This window comes from Peromyscus maniculatus, chromosome 4 (genome assembly GCF_049852395.1).
Source record: "Peromyscus maniculatus bairdii isolate BWxNUB_F1_BW_parent chromosome 4, HU_Pman_BW_mat_3.1, whole genome shotgun sequence".
In the NCBI taxonomy this organism is placed as follows: domain Eukaryota; kingdom Metazoa; phylum Chordata; class Mammalia; order Rodentia; family Cricetidae; genus Peromyscus; species Peromyscus maniculatus.
In genome coordinates, this window is record NC_134855.1 from 49322390 (window position 1) to 49345118 (window position 22729).

At 45.8% G+C, this 22729-nt stretch overlaps 1 long non-coding RNA gene across 2 annotated transcripts in view; it reads left to right on the forward strand.

The window, feature by feature from the left end:
• Positions 1-22729, forward strand: part of LOC107399624 (uncharacterized) — a 57607-nt gene that overhangs the window by 3501 nt on the left and 31377 nt on the right. The window lies entirely within an intron of this gene.

The following is a 22729-nucleotide window of genomic DNA, read 5'->3' on the forward strand; positions in this document are numbered from 1 at the left end:
GTTGCCAGGATTCTGAGTTGTTTGTGGCTGAATGAAACACAGGCGGGCAGAGGTGTCCAGGAACTAGCCACGTGCCAATGCAAACAGCACAGGTGTCCCAGGATGATGGCGGAAAGAGAGGTCTCCAAAGTCACCTCTGTCTGCTCCCTCTTCACCTGAGAAGCCGCAGCCCTGAGTGTTGGAAGGAGGGGACTCTGGAAAAATCTACGCAGTTCTAAGCAGGCCAGCTAGGGTGGTCTGGACACAGACGGAGGGCAGTGTAAGGAGCTGGTGCGTCCTGTGGCGTGGTTGGATGGGTGCCACAGCTTGTGGGCCTGCCTGTGTGACCCAGAGTGTGGAGACGGGCACTCGCCTAGAAGGGGACGTTACTGGATCTGGCAGCTGAATTGTGCAACCCCTACCCCAGGATTCCAGGGAGTGCCTTGTCTTGTTGGTTGGGAGGCCAGCCAACTTGCTGTCTGCTGCGGAGTGTGGGCGAGGAAATGGGAGGAAGGAGCAGCGTGATGAGAGTCGGGAGGACAAAGAGATGCCGAGAGGTGTGGAAGGAGCTGTCGGGGCTCTGAGGAAAAGGCGAGTGAACGTCAGTGTGAAACACACCTTCCCCGGCAGACCAGGACTCTCATGTGAGGCTTTCCCCAGCAGCTCTGGGCTCGCTCCGAGGTCCTCATCTTCAAATGCATGTGGCCCCTAAACTGCAGCACTATCCATAGAGCAGGGCTCCAGGGTACCTCTGTGGGGGTGTATGGTGGAAGGAACTGGTCCAGTTGAAGGGGTGTGCATGTGTGTGTATGTATGGACATGTGTGCACGTGTATGTATGTGTGTACATGCGTATGTACATGTATATACGTATATATGTGTGTGCGCACGTACATGTGTGTGTATATGTGTGTTCGTATGTGTGCATGTGTATGTGTGTGTATAAGTACATATGAGTGTGTGGTGTGTGTGGGCGGGTGGTGGGGAAACTCAGTGATCCCACCCCTCCCCCAGGAGGCTGTTTGGAGAGTATCCACCACACTGGACTCCAGAGACCCAGCATCTTCAGGTGATCCTGGACTCTAGAATCTCATCTCTTGTCTTTGTCTTCCACCAGGATGATGGTAGGAGCTTTTACATCAGCTCCCTCTTCGTTTGTGGAAACGATTCCTGGTCTTTTTTATGATAAACACTTAAAAGTTGTTTCTGTTTATTGGTTAGCTTCAGGATCCAGGCTGGAGCTGCTTTTTTTTTAGTAAACCAATGAGGAGATTGAAGTCTCCACAGGTTAAATAACCACCCAAGGCCATGGCAACTAGCAAGCGACAGAATTACTATTCGAAATGTGGTCTCAGAGGTCATAGTCTCACACACCCCGTGTGGCCTCTCAGAAAGACTATGAGGCAATTAAAAAGAAGGAAGGAAAAATATCCTCATACATGGAGCAGAGGCCATGAAAATAGTGTCAGGAAATGTTGCTTTGAACCTCAAGTAATCTCTGGTAGGTGCCTAGTGTTCCTGGACCTAAATCTCAGGGAATTAATTCCAGTCAGGCCTGGTGCTACTCTTTGATTATTTCTCATTTTCTTGGTTGATCACAAGGGGGTTACTTATTTCCACTCATCGAGCTGCATTTGGTGAAAATGTGGCCTGAGCCTTGTGCTGGAACTTGGGTTGCTATAGAAACCTTTGACTAGAGGTGAATGGATCAGGAAGGTTTATTAATGAGAAATTCCCCGTACTACCTCTGGGCACACTCTGCATGAGAATCTAAGAAAGGCTCATTAGTTTTTGCACATGGGAGGGAGGAAAAGAGAGAGAGGAGGAGGAGAGAGAGGGAAGGAGAGAGAAGGGGAGGGAGGGAGAAGAGGGAGAGAGAGAGGGAGATAAAGAGAGAGAGGAGGAAGAGAGGGAGAGGGAAGGAGAGGGAGGGAGGAACAGAGGGACAGAGGGAGGGAGGGAAAAAGAGGGAAGGAGAGAGGGAGGGAGAGAGCTATTGAGCGTTTGAAAGCTAGAGGGCAGTGGTTCTCAAGCAGTGGTCCCCAGGGCAGCAGCCTCAGTACAAGTCAGGGAACTGTTACAGAGGCAAACTCTTCCTCATCTTGGACCTATTGAATCAAAAACTGAAGTGGGACCCACACTCGGCATTTTAACAAGCCCTCCTACCTGATTTGGATGCAGGCACAAATCTGAAAGCTGTGGTGGTGTTTCTCAAACTGGGATCCCTGGAACCCTAGGGTCAGCAAATGCGTTCTTAGCTCTTTCTTCTGAGTTGAAGCATTCCCTCCAGAAAGGGGGTGCCTAAGACTCAGGAAACTATGGAAACTTAGAAGGCTCAAGAAACTCAGAAAATTGCAAGATTCCAAATCCCTTCTCTAAGGTTGTGTAAATGATAGGAGGAGACCCTCTTCAGTGCATGTTGGGCAGGGAGAGATGCAGTGTTGGTGAGTTTTCATGCATGCCATGCATGCCGAGCTAGATCTTTTTTTTTTCTTTTTTTTTTTTTTTGCCTTGAGTGGCTCCTCCCCATTCACCTCTGTAACTCACCAAACTAGACTTGGTGGTAACATGTCTTTCCTAGGTCGTGGGTGTTGTGGATGTTGTGGATGGTCTGATGTAGATCTGGGGTAAAGGAAAAGCTACAGCGTACTGAGAGACATGAGATTTTGCTAGAGCATAAAAATACAAACTGCCTTATTTTGGCAGGGAAAAAACCCTGTTATAAATATATTTTGAGTAATATTTTTTTTTCTTGCTTTTTCAAGACAGGGTTTCTTTTTGTAGCCTTGGCTGTCCTGGAACTCACTCTATAGACCAGATTGGCCTGTCTCTGTCTCCCGAGTGCTGGGATTAAAGGCGTGTGCCACCACCGACCAGTCTGAGTAATCTTTACGAACAAGTTCTGATATGTTTTCTTTGTGTGTGGTTCAGGGGTTTGCTTTTGTGTTAATGCAGAGTAGAATTTCCTGCCGTAGATTTGTGAGATGCTTTTGGGCCAAGTGGAGAGTGGGCGGACAGAGACGCTGCAGGAATTTGAACAGTCAGAGAGGAGAGACTTCACCACAGCTGTCAGTGTCTACCCGACCATGACAATGTCAGAAAACAGCATCGTCTCCCTTGTCCATTTAATGCTGATAACTTGATTATTTTGTAGTTTTGAATATGCTTAATTTGTAAGCTTATTTTGACTATGTAGTGGCTTGCATGTATAAACCGATGAACCTTATGCTGAAACTTATATTTGCATAGACTTAAGTAAGGTAATAATGAAAATAATTAAACGAGCTTTGGGACCCATACAAATTTGATTTGTTTAAGAGAGTTATAGCAAGCTTTCTTGTTGGACTGTCTTTGGACCGCCAGCCTGAAAATGATGACCTGGACACTTATTATTAATTATAAAGGCTTGGCCTAAGCTTGGCCTTTTTATAACTTAATTAACCCATATATTTTAAATCTACGTTTTGCCTTGTGACTCAATTACCTCTCCCTAGGACGGCACATCCGACTTGCTCCAAGTCTGCTGGTGAATTCGCAGGCCTAGATTCTTCCTCCCAGTTTCTCTCTCTCTGCCCGGAAGTCCCACCTATTCTCTGCTGTCTAGCTATTGGCCGTTAAGCTCTTTATTAAACCAATTGGAAGGCACCTTAGGCAGAGACACATCTTTACAATGTAAACAAATATTTTGCAACAGAGAGTCCTAGGACTGACAAGATAGGTAAAGGCTCCTGATGTCAAGCCTGATGAACTGAGTTCGAGTCCCAGAACCCATATGATGGAAGGACGGAACCAACTCTGACTTACACCCACACATATACCTATTCTTCAACTCCCAAAATAATAAAGAAAAAATTATAAAAAGGAGTCTTTAATTACTCAACAAAAGTTGAGGGGTTTTGCTACTTGAGGTCACACTGTTCTATTTTGCCTTCTGAAAATTCATTTTCTTTCAGGTTTTGTTTTGTTTTTAGAATTAAAAAGTTTTTTCATTTTATTTTTATGTGTGTTGGTGTTTTGCCTGCATACATGTCTGTGTGAGGGTGTAGGATTCCCTAGAGCTGGAGTTACAGACAGTTGTGAGTTCCCAAGTGGGTGGTGGGAATTGAATCCAGGTCCTTTGGAAGAGCAGCCAGTGCTCTTAACCGCTGAGCCATCTTTCCAGCCTATTTTCAGGATTTTGAGACAAGGTCTTGCTCTGTAGACATGGATGGCTTTGAATGCCTGATCGTTGCCTCAGCCAGCCATTCTCAGCTAAAGCGTGTGTGTGTGTGTGTGTGTGTGTGTGTGTGTGTGTGTGTGTGTGTGTGTGTTGTGTTGTGTTATGTATGTGTGTGTGTGTGGTGTGTGTGTGTATATGTATGTTGTGTATGTGTGTGTATGTATGTGTATTGTGTATGTGGTGTGTATGTATGTGTGTGGTGTGTGTATGTGTGTTGTGGTGTGTGTGTATGTGGTGTGTGTATATGTGTTGGGGAAGCCAGAGGTCAGGTTGGTCAAGGTCAGCTGTCTTCCTCTGTAGATGTCGACCTTGGTTTTGAGGCAGGGTCATCCACTGAAACTGAAGCTGACTGGATCACTCTTCTCCATCTGAGCCCACCTCCCAGTCTTGGGATTTCAGGTGCATACTGCAGTACCTGCACTTTAAGCTGGAGCTGGGGATTTAAATACTGCAGTACCCACACTTTAAGCTGGCACTGGGGATTTAAATTCAAGCCCTCACGCTTGTATACAAGCCTTTCATTCATTTAGCTGTCTCTCCTGCTGGGTATCAAACCCAGAGACCTTGTGCATGTTATGTAAGTGCTCTGCCGCTGAGCCCAGTCTCCAGCTCAGCCTCGGGGATACTTTGAGAAAATACCACATTGAGATATAATTTACATGCCATCACAATGTGACATTTTTTTTTTTTTTTTTTTTTTTTTTTTTGGTTTTTTCGAGACAGGGTTTCTCTGTGTAGCTTTGCGCCTTTCCTGGAGCTCACTTGGTAGCCCAGGCTGGCCTCGAACTCACAAAGATCCGCCTGGCTCTGCCTCCCGAGTGCTGGGATTAAAGGCGTGCGCCACCACGCCCGGCTACAATGTGACATTTTAAGGAACACAATTACATGGGGTTTGTTATATTTACATGTTGTACAATCTAATCTATCACCTTCACTAATTCCATAATGTTTTAATTACCGCAGAAAGAACCCTGTAGTTATTAGCAGGATTCCTCCTGTGTATTAATTCTTGGTGGCCACTAATGTGCTTTTGCTGCTGTGTGTTTACCTGTTCTGGATGGTTCTCATATATAACTTCTCTCACCTACCACATTATTTTAAAGACTCATTCATGTTAGAGTATATAACGAAACTCCATTTCTTTCTGTCGTTGTACAAACAGACCACATTTCATTTATCTACATGTTGATGGATAGACATTTGAGTTGTTGAGTTGCGGGTATTGTAATTAACGCATGTATACATCTTGTATGAATTTGTGTTTTTAATTTTCTTGAGCATATAGCTAGGAATGAAGTTGCTGAATTACAAGATAACTCTGCATTTATCATTTTGAGAAGTTGGCACAGTATTTTCTCCATAACTGGGTCATTCTACACACTTACCAGCAGTGAAGGGTTCCAGTTCCTTTCATTTCTCTCCAGCGCCTCCTGTCTGCCTTTTTCACTGGAGCTGACTCAGTAGTCGGTGCAGTTTAGAACTGCATTTCTCCGTTGACTAATGATGTGGGCATCTTTCCATGTGCTTGGTGTCTGTGTATGTATCTTTTATGGAGAAATACTCATTTAAATTCTCTTTATTTGGCTTGATTTCTCTTCCTTCCTCCCTCCCTCCCTCCCTCCCTCCCTTCCTCCCTCCCTCCCTCCCTCCCTCTTTCTTTCCTCCTTCCTTCCTTCCTTCCTTCCTTCCTTCCTTCCTTCCTTCCTTCCTTCCTCTTTCTTTCTTTCTTTCTTTCTTTCTTTCTTTCTTTCTTTCTTTCTTTCTTTCTTTCTTTCTTTCTTTCTTTCTTTCTGTCTCTCTCCCTTTCTTTCTTTCTTTCTTTCTTTCTTTCTTTCTTTCTTTCTTTCTTTCTTTCTTTCTTTCTTTCTTTCTTTCTTTCTTTCATGGTGTTGGTGAGGCAGGAAGGAGTTGGCTTTCTGTGGATAGTAAGGGCAAAGGCCCATAGTGAAAACTGCCAGCTGGATACACAAATGTCAAGGAAACGGAAAGCATAGCTGACGGTCAGCAAGCTACCAGCCAGATAAGGTTGGAGATGGGCAACACCTGCAGCTGGGCAGCAGCGTGTTGGCCAGGGCTAGCAGACAGTCAAGGTCAGCAACTAAGAAAAAGATCTACAAGATGGCCAGCAGGGAGCTTCAGCCACTGCTAACTGGATGAGCGGTGAGTGAATTGTACTCAATTAATTCCTGGTGGGCCAGGAGACCATGCAGAGAGTGTGCCACCCCCTAATTGGCTCAGCCCCAGATACATTCAGAGAATGAATCAGTCTCCATAGAAATTACCTCATGTTTGTCCGATTTCTACCACAGGTCTTCCAAGAAGGTCCTTTCTCTTCTCTTGGTGACCCTCCCAACACTGAGTAGTTTTTTTTTTTTTTTTTTTACCTTGCCCCCTAAATTCTACTTAATAATGCTTGCTTTGCTCATGCCTACACATTTCTGCGTGTTGAATCATCATCACTGCGAGACAATGAGCTCAGAGCCACTGTCTCAGGCTGGCTTTTGGTGTCTGTTGAATGTCCAGCCCCCTAAATGCCTGAGTCACACAATCTGGGCTGAGAGAAGGTCCAGTGCTCTCGAAGACCGCAGCTTTGGGAGTCGGACCCGAGCTGTGGGTGTCTGGCGTGGCTCCATCACTGGGCTGTATCCCTAGGCCTCTTATTTATTTTTAAACTGTGTTATGTGTCTTTTTGTTGGTTGTAGTAACTTACGTGTTTTAGTCAATAGATCCCTTTCATATATATAATTAAAAACAGTTCTCCCATTGTGTGCCTTGTCTTTTTATTTTGGTGATAATGTCGTGTGTGTGTGTGTGTGTGTGTGTGTGTGTGTGTGTGTGTGTGTGTGTTCTGGTGCATATAGAGGCCAGATGTGAACCTCAACTATCATTCTTCAAATGCTGCCAACCTTGGCTTTCTTTCTTTTGTTTTTGTTTGCTTTGTTTGCTTTTGTTTTGAGACAAGGTCTCTCTATGTAGATCAGACTGGCCTCGAACTCACAGAGATCCTCCTGCCTCCACTTCCCAAGTGCTCCCAAGTGGGATTAAATGCTACTACTACAGCTGTCATGATGTTGTTTTATGATACAGGATTTCTCATTGGCCTGTAACTTACCAAGGAAGCTAGACTACCCGGCTAACTTCATGCTCTAGAGGTCAGTCTGTCCCTGTCTCCCCAGCTCTGGGATTACAACCATTACTATGCCTGCCCCCTCTAATTTTTAAAGATTTATTTATTTATGTATATGATACACATAAACAAATACATAATACATACGTGTGTTTATTTGTGTGTATGAATATTTGGCCTGCGTGTGTGTCTGTGCACTACCCGAATGTCTGGTGCCCATGGAGGCCAGAAGAGGGCATCAGATCCCTGGGGAACCAGAATTACGTATGGTTGTGAGCCATCATTCAGGTGCTGAGAAAACTGAACCCAGTTCTTCTGACTGCTAAGCCATCTCTCCAGCCTGTCCAGTGGGTTTTGTTTTGTTTTGCTTTTTAAATTTTTAAAAATATTTCTTCATGTATTTTTCGTATATGAGTGCTCTGTCTTCACACACAGCAGCAGAGGGCATCCGACTCCACTATAGATGGTTGTGAGCTGCCATGTGGGTGCTGGGAATTGAACTCAGGCCCTCTGGAAGAGCAGCCAGTGCTCTTAACGGCTGAACTATCTCTCCAGCCTTGATTTTGTTTTTAAAAAGTGGGGTTCTGGGAAATTAAATTCGGGTCCTCATGCCTGGGCAAGTGCATTTCAGCAACAGAATGATTGCTCCATCCCAGGAATGCCCTTTGATGCACAATAATTTTTTAAAAACTTTTTAAAGTCCAATTTACTTATTTTTAATTTAGCTGCATATAATTATATGTTTCAGAAGTAAGGAGTATGTCAAACATCCTTGGCAACCACACAATGCTATGGCAAAAGATGTCCAGACTTCCATTTTCAGTTGGTAATTCCACATATTACTAATATTGCTAATGTTCACATTTCATTGATCATAAGATGTCACACGGTTTCAAATATTCTTTTTCTTTTCCTTTTTTTTTGAGACAGGGTTTCTCTGTGTAGCTTTGGTGCCTGTCCTGGATCTTGCTCTGTAGACCAGGCTGGCCTCGAACTCACAGAGATCTGCCTGGCTCTGCCTCCCGAGTGCTGGGATTAAAGGCATGCGCCACCACCGCCCAGCCCTCTTTCTTCTTTTGAAGACAGGGTATTGCTCTGTAGTTCAGGCTGGTCTCACTCTCAAGATCCTCTTGTTTCAGTCTTGGGAGCACTGGAATGATAGGCATGTGCCACCACATCTGGCTGAGGGGTGCAAATCTTACTGTGTGTCTGCAAATGAAGAAAACCAGAAAGATTTGGTGAACACTGTCCAAAATGACCAGTGTTAATTGGGCTCATACTTGAGAAATGCCAAAGTTAAGATCACCAGACTCCAACATACATACCTGATTTTTATTAGAATCAAAAGATTGTTTTGCTGGATGTGGTACCAGCACTGAGTGAACAGAGAGGCAAGCAAATCATGAATGGATGTGAGTCCAGGAAGAAGCAGGGAGGAGGAGCCGGAGGGCTGGGAGACGAAAACCAAAGCTAAAATTCTGTTTTTACTGAAACAGGGCCTGCTCTTCAGTCCTTGCTTTTTCTCAAGGGTCTGTAGAAATGGTTACATGAAATTCTGACGTCTCCAGGAAATTCAGGCTACAATACACTGTTATGTTACTTTGTGCCTTTTACGTAAGGCAATACATGATAATTCTCAGAACCCAGTAACAGGAAGACATTGATTTCTAGATACACTCTGTGCTTTCCTTTTATTTTAGATGGGAAGTCTGTTTCTAATTTTATTGTGGTTGTTAGGAAGCTCATAGCTGAAGTGAGGGATCATCTCACATTGTTCTCCTACTAAATCCTACTAAATATTTAGATTTTTTTTCTTTCTTTCAGGGCATGTACGCCTTTAATCCCAGCACTTGGGAGGTAGAGGCAGGTAGATCCTGAGAGTTTGAGGTCTGGCCTACATAGTGGCTAGGACAGCCAGGATTATATAGAGAGACCCTGTCTCTAGAAACTAAAAAACCCACTGTGGTGGTTTGAAAGAAAATGGTCCCCAAAGGGAGTGGCACTCTTAGGAGGTGTGGCTTGGCTGGAGGAAGTGTGTCACTGTGGGGGTGGGCTTTGGGGTGTCTTGCTCAAGCGTCCCTCAGTATGACTTTCAGTTGACTTCCTGTTGCCTGAAAGATGCAGGACTGTCAGCTACTCCTGCAGCTTCATGTCTGCCTGCATGCCACCATGCTTCCTGCCATGATGATAGTGGACCGAACCTCTGAAACTGTAAGTGAGCCCCCTCAATTAAATGTTTCCCTTTATAAGAGTTGCATGGTCGGGGGTGTGGTGGGAAGCATTGCAGGATGGTGACACAGCAAACACACTGGGTAGACCTGGCTCGTCTAGCAAAGTCACTCCTCCAATAACCCCCTGACCCCCTGACCCACTAATCCACTTACGCTGGCAGACCTGTCCCATCTGACCAAATGCCCCGTCTCCTGAAAGAATTACGGGAATTTGGGTGATGGACTTGCAGGGAGGGGGTGAGATGTGAGAACTCAGTGCCAGAGTGCTTTCCTAACACGGTCAATGCTCTGATTCTGATGCACAGTATAATGAATGTATATGTAAAGTGTAAAAAAAAAAAAAAAAAAGAGTTGCATGGTCATGGTGTCTCTTCACAGCAATAGAAACCGTAACACACTAACCAAACAAACAGAACAAAAAACCCACACTTTTTTTCTTCATTTGTTTTTAGCTGTCTTAGGCTATTTTTACCCTGAAGTTGTCTTTTGGAAGGGGACAGGCAGCTAGTATACAAATTACAGATAAATGACACCTTTTACTCATTTATTTATTTATGAGACAGGGTCTCACTATATAGCCCTATCCATCTGATATGTCGGGCCTGCCTCCTCAGTGCTGAGAATAAAAATATGTACCCCCGCATCTGGCACCACCCATCTGGCCCTTTTAATAGATACAGTATTTGGGAAAACATGTCTAATTTTCAAATATGACAGATCATTCTACTGTGTTTATGTATTAAAGCTATAATATTTAAGGCAATTTTAAAATTTAAGGTATACTTCAGGCAAAAAAAAAGTTGAATGGGAAAAAAAAGTTGGGGGAGATGGACAAAGGCACTTTTTTTTTGTTGTTTGTTTTTTGAGACAGGGTTTCTCTACATAGCTATGGAATTCCCAGAACCCACTCTGTAGACCAGGCTGGCCTCGAACTCACAGAGATCTGCCTGCCTCTGCCTCCCGAGTGCTGGAATTAAAGGTGTGTGCCACTTTGCCCACTTGCCTGGACAAAGGTACTTTTTATTATTAGATGCTTTAGGGATTGCACAACACTCAGAATCTACACTCCGATGCACATAGGATAGTTTGGTAATTATACCATGAGCCTCAGAACATGCATGTTGTTAGATCCAAAGCTGATAGAGTAGAACCCTCAGAAAAACAATATTGGATGTGGCAAAGATGAATAGTAACGCAGTAGCTAATGCTTTTGAAGTCACTAGTTAGTGATCATGGGCATTGTCATATTGACATCCCATTTAACAGATGGGAAATCTGAGGCTCAAAGAACTTAATCATAATTCACAGTTTTTTATGCTCAAAGCTCCCTGTCCCAGGAAATCCCTCAGTCTTGAGCAAGTGGGATGGTTGGTCACCCTACTCCTGCCCTGATGACAATGTCATCTTGTACCCCCACTCTGACTCTATCTCAGCCAAAACACTGTCACTCTCTCCATAATGACCTAGCTCAAATTGCTGGGGGGTGGGGGTGGGGGTATGAGATGGAACAAACCTGAGCAGTATTTGTTCCAGGGCTAATGTGTAAATAAGAACGATTGGTTTTTCTTCTTTGCATCTTTATTTTTCGCTTGGAAAGACAAGGATAACCTTAAGCCCAATAGCACACGGATTTCTGTCTTGATTTTGCTCTGAGTGTCCTCATGGCCTTGAACATGATCAATGTTCTAATCTATAGGAGATCTATGGCTATTGCTGAACAGTCCATTGCCTCAATATTCCTGGGTCATAATAATATTTCTCTAGGGTATGCTGGAGGCTGGCCAACCAGGCTTTCATTTTTGTCTTACCTTGGAAGGACTTCATCCAACGTTGGCCTGGATTTTACTTAAAATAACTTTAGGAAATGGAATCCATCAAAGTAATCTATTTCTTCTTATCTCTCTAAAATGATGTTTGATCTGGTCCATTTGCTAAGTCTTGGCACTTGTTTTAAATTATGAATCATCTTTTTTTATATGGCTGACTGATATCACAAACTTTTATCCAAAATGCATACACACAATGTATCAAATTCTATTGCTTTATTAGAATATTTTCAGTGAAACAACATTATAACATTTATAATAACTATCTTCCTTTTTTTTTGTTGTTCTTTGGGTTTTTTTTTTGTGTGTATGTGACAGGGTTTCTCTGTGTAACAGTCCTGATTGTCCTGAAAATTGCTTTGCAGGTCAGGCTGGCCTTGAACTTAAAGAGATCCACCTGCCTCTGCCTCTCAAGTACTGGGATTAAAGGTGTACAATATCACCACCCAGCTAAAATAACTTTCTTAAAGTTGACATATTACACATTTCTTCATGTATTTGTGCAAATATCATCGTTATCCATCAATTTCTACTAAGTGATGGCACATAGCTGACTCGTATCAGTTAAGCAAAGGTGTCTTTAATCTATAAAAACAACAATAACAAACCCTTAGCAATTTGAGCTAAATTCCTAAGTTGCAGTAAAATCTAGCTCGTCAGATGGAAGAGAAGATTCAAGGTCAAAGATTATGTTAAGGAGGTTAAGATTGTATATTCCTCTTACAGAACTGGAAAATATGAGGCATGATGGTGCACACCTTTAAATCCAAGTGTCCAGAGAAAGAGGCAGGTGGATCTCTGTGAGTTTGAGACTAGCCAGGGCTACGTAGTCTCAAACAACAACAACAACAACAACAACAACACACACACACACACACACACACACACACACACACACACACACACTGCACAAGAGCCATCATTCTGGACCAGAACTGGATCAAACATTTGTTCTTTTGTAGTAGCTGTCCACTTGAGGAAAACTGACTTCATTAGATAAAATTTCCCCAAGTACCCTTCCTTACTGTCTTCGGATGGCTTTGGCACGTGGAAAAGCAACAACAAGAGATCCTTTCTTTTGTAAGTTCTAAGTTTCTTTTTAAAATTATGTATATAGTAGATCATATATAAGCATGTAGTATATATTACACATATAAAATATAAGCAACTATTCATATATATACATATATATACAATTATACATATATATACAATTATACATATATATATACAATTATACATATATATAATTGGGGACTGGAGGGCTGGCTCAGCAGTTAAGAGCACTTGCTGCTCTGGCAGAGGACCCAGGTACAGTTCTTGGCACCAATATGGCAGCTCCCAGCCACCTATAACTCCAGCTCCAGGAGACACAGTGCCCTCTTCTGTCCTCCATGAGTGCCAGGCATGCACAAAGTGCACATGCAGACAAAATGCTCATACACATAAAACAACAACAAAAACATCTTTTTAAAAATGTTAAGATTTAGCCAGGCAGTGGAGTGGTGGCGCGCGCCTTTAATCCCAGCACTCAGGAGGCAGAGGCAGATGGATCTCTGTGAGTTCAAGACCAACCTAGTCTACAGAGTGAGTTCTAAGGCAGCCAGGGCTACACAAAGAAACCCTGTCTTGCATAACCTAAATAAGTAAATAAATAATTTTTTTCAAAATATGAGTGGGAAAGGTTGCATTTTCTTGAGCTAACAGTGGTAACTATGCCTGTCACTGCCTGGCTGGTTACAGGCAAATAAGAAGACAAATTAGGTGAACGGGATGAATTTGCCATCAGGTTGACCCGGGTTCTGTGGTCGGTCTCGCACACCTTTCCCGTGGAGTAGAAGCACTTTCGCGCCGTTTCCACTTCTCTTTGTGACGGGCACACTTCTTCTTCTTCTTTTTTTTTTTTTTTGGTTTTTCGAGACAGGGTTTCTCTGTGTAGCTTTGCGCCTTTCCTGGAACTCACTTGGTAGCCCAGGCTGGCCTTGAACTCACAGAGATCCGCCTGCCTCTGCCTCCCAAGTGCTGGGATTAAAGGCGTGCGCCACCACCGTACGGGCACACTTCTGATGAGGACGGCTCAGCAAACCTTCGTCCTTCCTCTTCTGCTCTTATTTCCTGGAGCATTTCGGCCCCGCCAGGGGAAAGCTGCCTGGAAAAGAAATCCTGGCACTGCGTGTGTGAGATCTCATTTCTTCAACCTTGTGTGTTCCGGGGGCTCATCTTTACAGTCACTGACACCGGAACCACCACGCCCCACTGCTCTCTTCCCACCTCCACATCTGGAGGCTTTCCCATCGCTTCTTCCCAGGCATAGCCGAGAAGCAGAAGTCCATCTTGTCCCCATAGTTACATATTCTCTGCTCCTTTGGTCCCTGCCCAGCCCTTCTCTGTGCCTTTGGTCATGTCTTTGTTCTTTCTTCTCCACTGAAGTTTTCTCTACCTACAGTCAGGGCCCTTTAAAAAGAGATCTACCTACTTTATGTGTGTGTGTGTGTGCCTGAGCGTATGTATGCGCGCTGCATGTATGGAGTGCCCTTGGAGGCCAGAAGGCGGGTGTCCTGGAATGGGGTTACAGATGGTTGTGAGCTGCCCAATTTGGGTGCTGGGAATTGAACCTGGGTCCTTTAGAACAACAATTAGTGCTGGTAACTGCTGAGCTATCATTTCTCCAAAACGCAGAAGACTTTCAAGAAGTAACCTGCTACAGTACTGCTACTTTTCCAATCCTCTTTCCCATCCTTCATGGCCAAGCTTCTCTTCATCTGATCTCACACTTGCACACATTCAAACCTTCTTATCCTTCAAGACAACTGCTCAGGTTTGGCGCTCTCTCTCTCTCTCTCTCTCTCTCTCTCTCTCTCTCTCTCTCTCTCTGTGTGTGTGTGTGTGTGTGTGTGTGTGTGTGCATGTGTGCCCGTGTATACAGGGGTGGGTGTGTAAACTTGGCTGTACAGATGCACATGGAGACCAGAGGTTGACGCCAGCACGTCTTCCTCAATCACTTTTCTACCTTACTTTTAAAGGACCTCTCATGGTACCTGAATTCATTGTTTTGGCTAGACTGACTGGCCAGTGAGCCACTGGGATCTGCTGTCACCACCCCAACCCCCACCTCCCACCCCCCAGTGCTGGAGTTATAGAAGCACACTGCCATCCCTGGCTTTTCTGTGAGTGCTGGGGAGCCTCACTCAGGTCCAAAGGCTTGCATTGTGAGCTCTTTATCGGTGAAGTCACCTCCCCAGCTCCAGGTCTCCCCAGCTCCAGGTCTCCCCAGCTCCAGGTCTCCCCAGCTCCAGGTCTGTCTCCCCAGCTCCAGGTCTCCCCAGCTCCAGGTCTCCCCGGCTCCAGGTCTCCCCGGCTCCAGGTCTCCCCGGCTCCAGGTCTCCCCAGCTCCAGGTCACGGCTCGTTTGTTTTGGTGCTGTTTTCTCAGTGAGGATCCCATGGGTAACTTTTTGGGGACCATACTTCCTTGGTCACTTTAGGAAAGTGGTGTTCTTGTTTCCCTTCAGAGTTCAGCGGTCCTTGGACTACTGCCAACAGTGTTTGGAAAGACGTTATTTTCCAATCTTGTTCACCCATGGCAGGAAGTGTTCTAAGATGAGCCCCAGTGATATGGTAAAGGGAGAATTATCTTGATGTCTTGACCTAATTGGGTGAGCCCTTTAAAGGTGGAATTCCCCATGGCTGGTTCCCAAGTGGGAGATTTGAAACAAAGGGAGGATCTGCCATGCCATTTGCGGTTTGAAGGTGGAGGCCACGATGCAAGGGACGTGAGCGGTTTATTGGAGCTAAGGCAGTGCCGGCTGACAGACGAGAGTCTGAGATGCCAGTCTCATGGATGCAAGGAAGTGAACTATACCTAAGACCCCCGGATCCAGGGGGAAACCCGCTGTGTGCCTAGACTTCAGAACTGTGAGCGGATAGGCTCACACAGCAACAAGAAAACTGGTCCTCAGGTGTTTTACTTTTGAAAGTACTCTCTTGGGGGCTGGGAGATGACTCAGCTGTTAAAATGCTCGCCATGCAACCAAGCAGGAGGCCTGGAGGTTGGACCCTTAGAACCCATGTAACAAGTCCCGCCGGATAAGGCAGAGATAAGGGATCCTGGGAACATGCCAGCTAGGAAGACCAGCTGTATTGGAGATCTCTGGGTTTGATTGAGAGACCCTGCCTCAGAAGGAGGGAGGTGGAAACAGGGAAGATCCCAATGTCAACCTCCAGCCTGATGTGCACACACATGCATGTGCACCCTGAACACACACACACACACACACACACACACACACACACACACGAACACACACGTAAAACACAAACATACACATTACATCATACATACATACATACACGTGAAAAGGAAGAAAGGAAAAAAGAAAGGAAGAAAAGAGAAAGAGAGAGAAAGAAAGGCAGAGAGAAAGAGAAAAGGTATAGAACGCAGACTTTTCCAATAGTTGGTACTGTTCTAATGATCTGTCTGGCACTACCTCTTCTTGGGGTCTAACGCCAGACCTGGGGGGTGCTCTGTTGGAGAGCTACTCAGTTAAACCTGGTTAGTATAAACCTGTCTAGTAACTGAAGGATCTATTGAATTTCACCTGCTGAGCCACCCCACTTTCTGCCGTCAGTAACACAGCCCCCCACACTGGATACATTTGAGAAAGACAAGTGTGTTTTGGCTCCTGGTTCTAAGGTCCAAGGTCCAGGGATAACAACTAATGATGGCCGAATTGCTGGCAGATCACTCCTAAGTCCATGGATGGGATCACACTGAGTCAGTCATGTCTGTGTGACGTTTCTCCTCTCTCACTTCTTCTGATAAAGCGGTCAGGGTTCACTCATGGAAGCTCGTTCTCAGTGACCTTACTAATCCTAAATACCTTCCAAAGACTCCCACCCCCTCACCAACTCTAACCCCCACTGCTGGATCAAGATTCTACCTGTAAATTCTACCCTGCATGGTGGGGATTACATTTCAACACATGAGCTCTCGAGAAACACATTCAAACCAGACAACTGTGGAGGTTGCTAGGGAGGGGTAAAATTCTTCAGAGTACCCTCACCCACAGCATCAGAATGGCATTCGCCTAGCACATAGTTTGTCCAAGGCACTCATTTAGTGATGCCACAATACTGGTTCTTTCAGTGGCTACCATTTGTGTGTGTGTGTGTGTGTGTGTGTGTGTGTGTGTGTGTGTGTGTGTGTGTATGAAGCATGTTTTTTCCTGGACTTCAATAGAATGTTTCCTCCATTGGCAAAGGACTTAATAAGAAAGAGCCATATCAAAATGTAATTTTATTAGTGTTGGCCTTTCAACATGCACACAATGCATACCATCTATAGACTGTTGGAAATGACGAGGTAATAGCTTTGACTTTATAATTCTTTTCCTAATTCTCAACATAGTCTCAGCTTTCTGGGAGAGGACAGAAAGCAAGCAGTATCTAAAGTGATGAGAAACCAAGTGCATGGGCATGCCAGTGCATGGACAAATGTGGAGTGATTTCGGGTTTGATCTTGGAGTCAGCTGCTTGGACCTAGCAACAGCTCCTAATCTTTTGCTTTGTTTTTCAAGACAGAGTTTCACTGTGTAGCCTTGGTTGGCCTGAAGCTTACTGTATAGACCAGGCTGGCCTCGAACTCACAGAGATCCACCTGCCTCTGCCTCCTGAGTGCTGGGTTAAAGGCATGCACCACCGCTGCCTGGCTCTTTACCTACTCTTTAGCTGGGCATTCCTCTGTCTGCCAATCTGACAGATTTGTGGGATGGCTGGGGAGTGAGCAGACACTTTATGTAAGCAGTTTAGTGTGGTGCCTGGTAGCAGGTGGCTCTTAATCATTAGCTATTATTGCAACCATGAAATGTGGAAGATTTGACTCCTGTCACTTCCAAGAAGGGAGCTTTTCTTCTGTAATGGAAAAGCAATAGGCATTTAGTGCCTATTGTTTATATTACTCAAATATGAAAACATAAATTAGCATACTATTAAATGCACTTGAACTGTCTTCCTGGACATTCTGTACTTGGCTCCTTTTTGTGGGGGGAAGGCAGGCTTTCTCTGTGAGAATCCCTGGTCCTGGGTGTAGACATGAGCCACAGTAACTGCCCTCAGGGTTAGCCAAGGCTCCAAAACCCTTCTCTGATCCCCAGAGCTCAGACTGGCCAAACCAGACAATTATGAAACTGGAAGGGGGTGCTGCCTTACATGTGTGGGGTAGCCTGCGGCTTTTGGCTTGTCTAGAGTAAGCTGGGGTCAGAATGCTAGGTTCTGAGAAAAGCAGGTTTTGTCACGTGTGCGTACGTGCGCGTGTGCGTGCATGTGTGTGTGTCTGTGTGTGTTATCCCGATAACTTAGAGATGGGAGCCAGGTAGGAGAGGTCATGGAGTTTGGTGTCAGAACTGCCTGAGGAACTTTCTGGCTAGGGTTATTGCTCTACTGGTCAGAGCAGTGGGGTGCTCACGAAAGGTGAGGTGGAAACTGTGATGCTTGCTTCTCTGCAGAGGAGGAAGGAAGGGAGAGAATTTAGTGCCAGGAAAGCCTGGTTACCGCTCTCTCCAATTCTCAGTTTGAAATGGCATCTAGATGTCAGAGCATGCTCACACATGAAAAATGAACGCATTGGCCAGAGCTGGTGTTTACCAGTATGAACTTGTTCTGGCATCCAGTGTAATTTTTTTTTCTGGTGGTGGTGGGGCTATATAACTGCCATTTCCCCCCTCTGCTCTCCCAGATGAGAGAGATTCTTAGTTCCTTTGTTTAAAATAGACGGCAGGGTGGGAGCAGGAAGGAGTTTCCTGCCTCTGGCAGAGGAGGATGTGACATGGGGACACATCATGAAAGGGAGCCGAGAAAAGAGCTGTGTATCTGCAGCCCTAAGACCGGGGTGGCAGGGATGCACCAGTTTTTTTAGGGCATTTCCAGGGTTGTGGCTGTCCAGCTCTAGCCTGTCCTGGTGGGAAGTTCCCATCAGGTCCCTGACGAAGATCCTGCCTTCGTTTGCTTTCCATTGTTGTGATAAAGGTGATGACCAGAAGCAGCGTGGGGAGGACCTGGTTGATTTGGTTTACATATCTGGAGTCACAGTCCATTGAGGGAGGCCAGGGCAGGAACCTGGAGGCGGGAACTGAAGCGGAAGCCAGGGAGGAGTCCTGCTTACTGGCTTGCTCTTCCCGGCTTGCTCAGCCTGCTTTTTAAAATACAATTCAGGACCACCTGCCCAGGGGTGACACCACCCACAGTGGGCTGGGCCCTCCCACATTAAAAAACAAAAAACAAAAAAACAAACACACTACAGACCTGCCTCCTGGGCAGCCTGATGAGATATTTTCTCAGTTGAGATTCCCTCTTCCTAAATGTTATGTCAAGCTGATAAAACATCAACAAGAACCAACCAGCATCGATCCTCTGGGTCTTAATTTGGAGACCAGATGACTTGGATAAATTCAACCATCATTCCTGAGATAGTTTCTAACCTTTACTAGCTGGCTGGTTCTCTTAAGGGAATAATGCTACATTAGGAGTCCTAGGTAAAATAGGAGACTTTGGTTAAGTCTATATTCCACTTAAACCAATAATATTTTAGCATAATTATTTGTAGCTACTGCATGAGATGTACACGTTTCAAAAAGCTGTTCATTATTATCTGAAATTCGAATTTAGTTGGGGTACTGTTTCATTTTGGCTAAGTTTGACAACCCTTGTTCCCCGGGACTTTGGTGACCTGTGTTAGAATTAGGTTGCAGGTGCCAGGGTACTCACAGGGCTGACTGTGAGAAAGGAAACTTGGCAGTCTGCTCGACCTGGCTTCAAAGCTTGCGGCCAGGACTTGCTCTTATGGGACCACAGAACTGGGACTCTGTTTCTTTGTCTTTAAAATGGGGTTAACAGTGACACTTCTCAGGGCTGTGCTGAAGGCACCTGAGAGAAACTACTCAAGGCTTTTAGAGAGTAAGTTATCTGGCACGAGACCGAGATAATGATATTGCTTAATGTCTATCAGCATGCTAATATTGTTTACTCTGCACCACCCCCATGACCATGTGTATCCTTTCAATCTTGCCTCGAGCTAATGCAAATGGGAGCGTTTAATGCTTTCTTTTTGACACTAGAGAGCAGGCTGATTGGCTCTTGAGGCTCCTTCTAGATGGTTCCGGGGGTTTCTTAGCACCCTGACAGGTGGATGCAGCCCTAAGATAGGGTAGGAACTTGGTACTCTGGTTTCATCTGCTCCTTCTTAAAACCTCTGTATGGTAACAGCACATCCGAGAAAGCGTAGCATGCTTGCTCTGAAAAGCCAGCTCCTGACGGGTCTCTGTTCTCCTGATCAGCTTGCAGCCCCAGACCTCTGCATGATAATATTAGGGCCGTCCATGGGCCGGATGATGGAAAGTGCTAGAGGAGCTCTGTGCCACCAACTGCTCCCTCTAGACACCGTCCGATTTTGTTTCTGTGAGAGCACAGATAGGGGAAACAAGAAATGTGCAAACTGTTCTAGAAGCTTCATCATTTAGGGGGAAAAAAGGCTCTATTAGCATAGCGATAGCTCTGCATCCAGGAGAATATGCTGATGTATGGACTGCAATAAAGGAAAATAGTGGCGGATGATGGGCCGCGTTAATGGAACTGACGGGCTTTTAGAGAAGGCAGTAGGAGAACGCTCCGATGACATTTTTACCGTAATTGATTACACATAAGGATGAGGGAGGAGAATTTGAGGGCTGGGAGCATCCATGCAGAGGCTGCCTGGGTGGGAACTGGAACCACAGGAGAGGACAGAGCTGGCGCAGGGTCCTCAGCCACGTGGGGCTTGTTCCTCTTCCAGGCAGCTGGAGCCAGCCTTGCTGCTGCCCCCAGAGAGTCAGTTGGCTGGTAGGTTGGCTGACAGGGGTGTTGTGTGCTGAATTCCTTTCCAAGGAGGAGGAGGTGGAGGAGGAGGAGATGCCAGCTCTCCTATACATCACCCTCTGCCACCTGCCAAGGAGGCGAGATACCGCTGTGGAGAAAACAGCTTTTACTCATTCCTTTGTATCGGGGCCCAAATACAAGCCAGAAGTGGTGGGGTTTGGTTAATAAGCCAGCTGTAAATCATGCTAACGGGAGGGCTGTTGCTGGGAGCCTCCAGGCTGAGGAGGGTGTGATTGAATGTGGAGACTCTCGGGAGTTTTTCTCCCCCTCTTCACCGTCTATTTTCACAGCCGTCCTGGTCCAATCACATCAGCACGGCTGGATGTGAGCAGCAGCAGCGGTGACATGGAGGAACAGGCAGAGGCTAGAAGGAGCCTCCCTGCGAGGTCTTTCTGTGAGGTGGCATTTGAGGGCTGGCAGGGAGCAAGCCATTGCCTGCCGCGGACTCTCTAAAAGATGGAAGGTGAAGGGCCTTCACAGAGAGAACGGGCCAGTCCCCCATGCCACCTGCAAGCTCTCCCTGGCATCGCCATGTGGTGTTCCCCTCGGAACAATGTCTTCTCTCAATATGGACAAATTAGGTGCCATACACAGAGGACCCACCATGCACAGAAGGAATTCTTCCCGCCTGGGAGACATTGCCCGCCCTCTGCCCACCCGCCCCTTGGGTATCCTGGTCCTGGTTCTCGGCTCAGATCTGAGTTCCTTTCTGCTTCCGCTGTTGTTGAGATCCTGTTATCCTGTATGAAGCCTCTGCCCTCCTCCAGCGGGTAGCAAAGGGTGCTGGTGGGACTTGGGCTTTACGAAGGCAGAGGAGGCGGAAGGCTCCGGAGAAGCGTGGCGAGGCGATCAGACTCCTTCCCAGTTGACTAAGCCATTTTGGGGAAGGAGAAATTTTCTTTTCCCCACTCACTGGCGGCGTGTGTGCCTCTCCTCTCCCACCTTGCCCCAAATTCATGTCGGCATCCCTTTTTGGCTGGCGTCTATCCCTTGGTGACTAGTAAGTTTAAGAGTCCAATATACTTAAAAGGACACTTGTGTTTTTTTGAGGCGTGGCTGGCCTCTCCCTGCTGAGGCTGTTGGTGAGCTGGGAGGAGAAGGGGAGAGAAACTAATGACACAGAGAGTCTTTAGCCTGGAGAGCCATTTCCTTGTGCCAAAGCACTGTGTGGCAGGAGTGTGTGTAACCCGAGGCTTTGCCATGGCAAGCCTGTTCTTCGCATTGCCTGGGACCATGCAGGGCACCAAGGATGTTCAGAGGTCAACATGAGGTCATGCACTTTTCCTTCTTAGGGTCTGACAGAGAGCCCCGAGGTAGCCCTGCTGCTGCGGCCTGGTGAGGAAACTCATTTTTCATTCAGTTCAATGGCTGTCGCTGGGTTTACTAATCCCAGTGCTTTCCTTGGGTAAATCGGTGTGGAGAGAGCTAAATCAAATCGTTTTCATTTCTTTCTCCTTCTTCCAAACCGTAAAAGTGAGCATATATGCTTTCAGATTAGAAGTTTCTTTCTAAATGACCCATGAGAAGGAGAAATACGATCCTCCGGCAAACTCCTTGCTTTCTGGGCCTCCAGAGAAGGAATCCATTTGGGAGACAAGGATCCTGTATCCAGATGCTACACCTCCACCCTGCCAGCAAAGCGGATCTGTGGCCTTATTTATAATGTATTTACACAGCTCAGCAGCCACTGAAGACGCCTGCTTAATGACATGCTAGGCTTGTATTCTGGTGGGGCTGTTGGGAATCATTATGAGTGAACACGTGGGCAGATTTATTCTCCTTCCCCCAGAGGTCTCTCAAAGGTCCCTGAAGGTAAATATTTGTGTGGTGTTCAGTTTGCTCCCCAGCCTAATGTGGCACCGAGGTAAGTGCCTTCCACCCAGCTTGTTAACATTCAGCGACACTCTCATCCCTATGGCCTGTGGCATTCTAATTCTGCTGGGAGACAGCGCCTGGGCTGGGCCGGCAGCCACTTACCCATCTTAATGCAGGCACGGGCTTGCTGCGTGTGAGCGACTGTACCCTGGAGTGGATCAACTTGCATCTGAAATAACGCTGTGTTGAGGAAGTGCAGTCCTGTGTGGATCTATATTGCTGCCCCGGCTTTGGGGAAATGCGGGGGCGGTGGACATAATTCTCAGGAATCCTGAGAAACTACAATCTCTTGAGTTCTCAGAGTACTCTTTAGGATGTTGAGAAGAACTTTGTCCACATTATCTGTTTTTTCTTCAGACTGTTAATAAATATTCCAAAATCAACTAGGGGTTGCTAAGTTGAGGGTTAATATTTTCTTTTTAGAATGGTTATCATTTCTTTTCTTAGTTAAAAGTAAAGAGACAAGGAATTGTAGAATGCTTTTAATATACACATTTTCTTTCATCGCAAATTAGGAAAGGAGACCTAAGGTTACTTCAGAAAGAATATGATTGATCATTTTAGAATG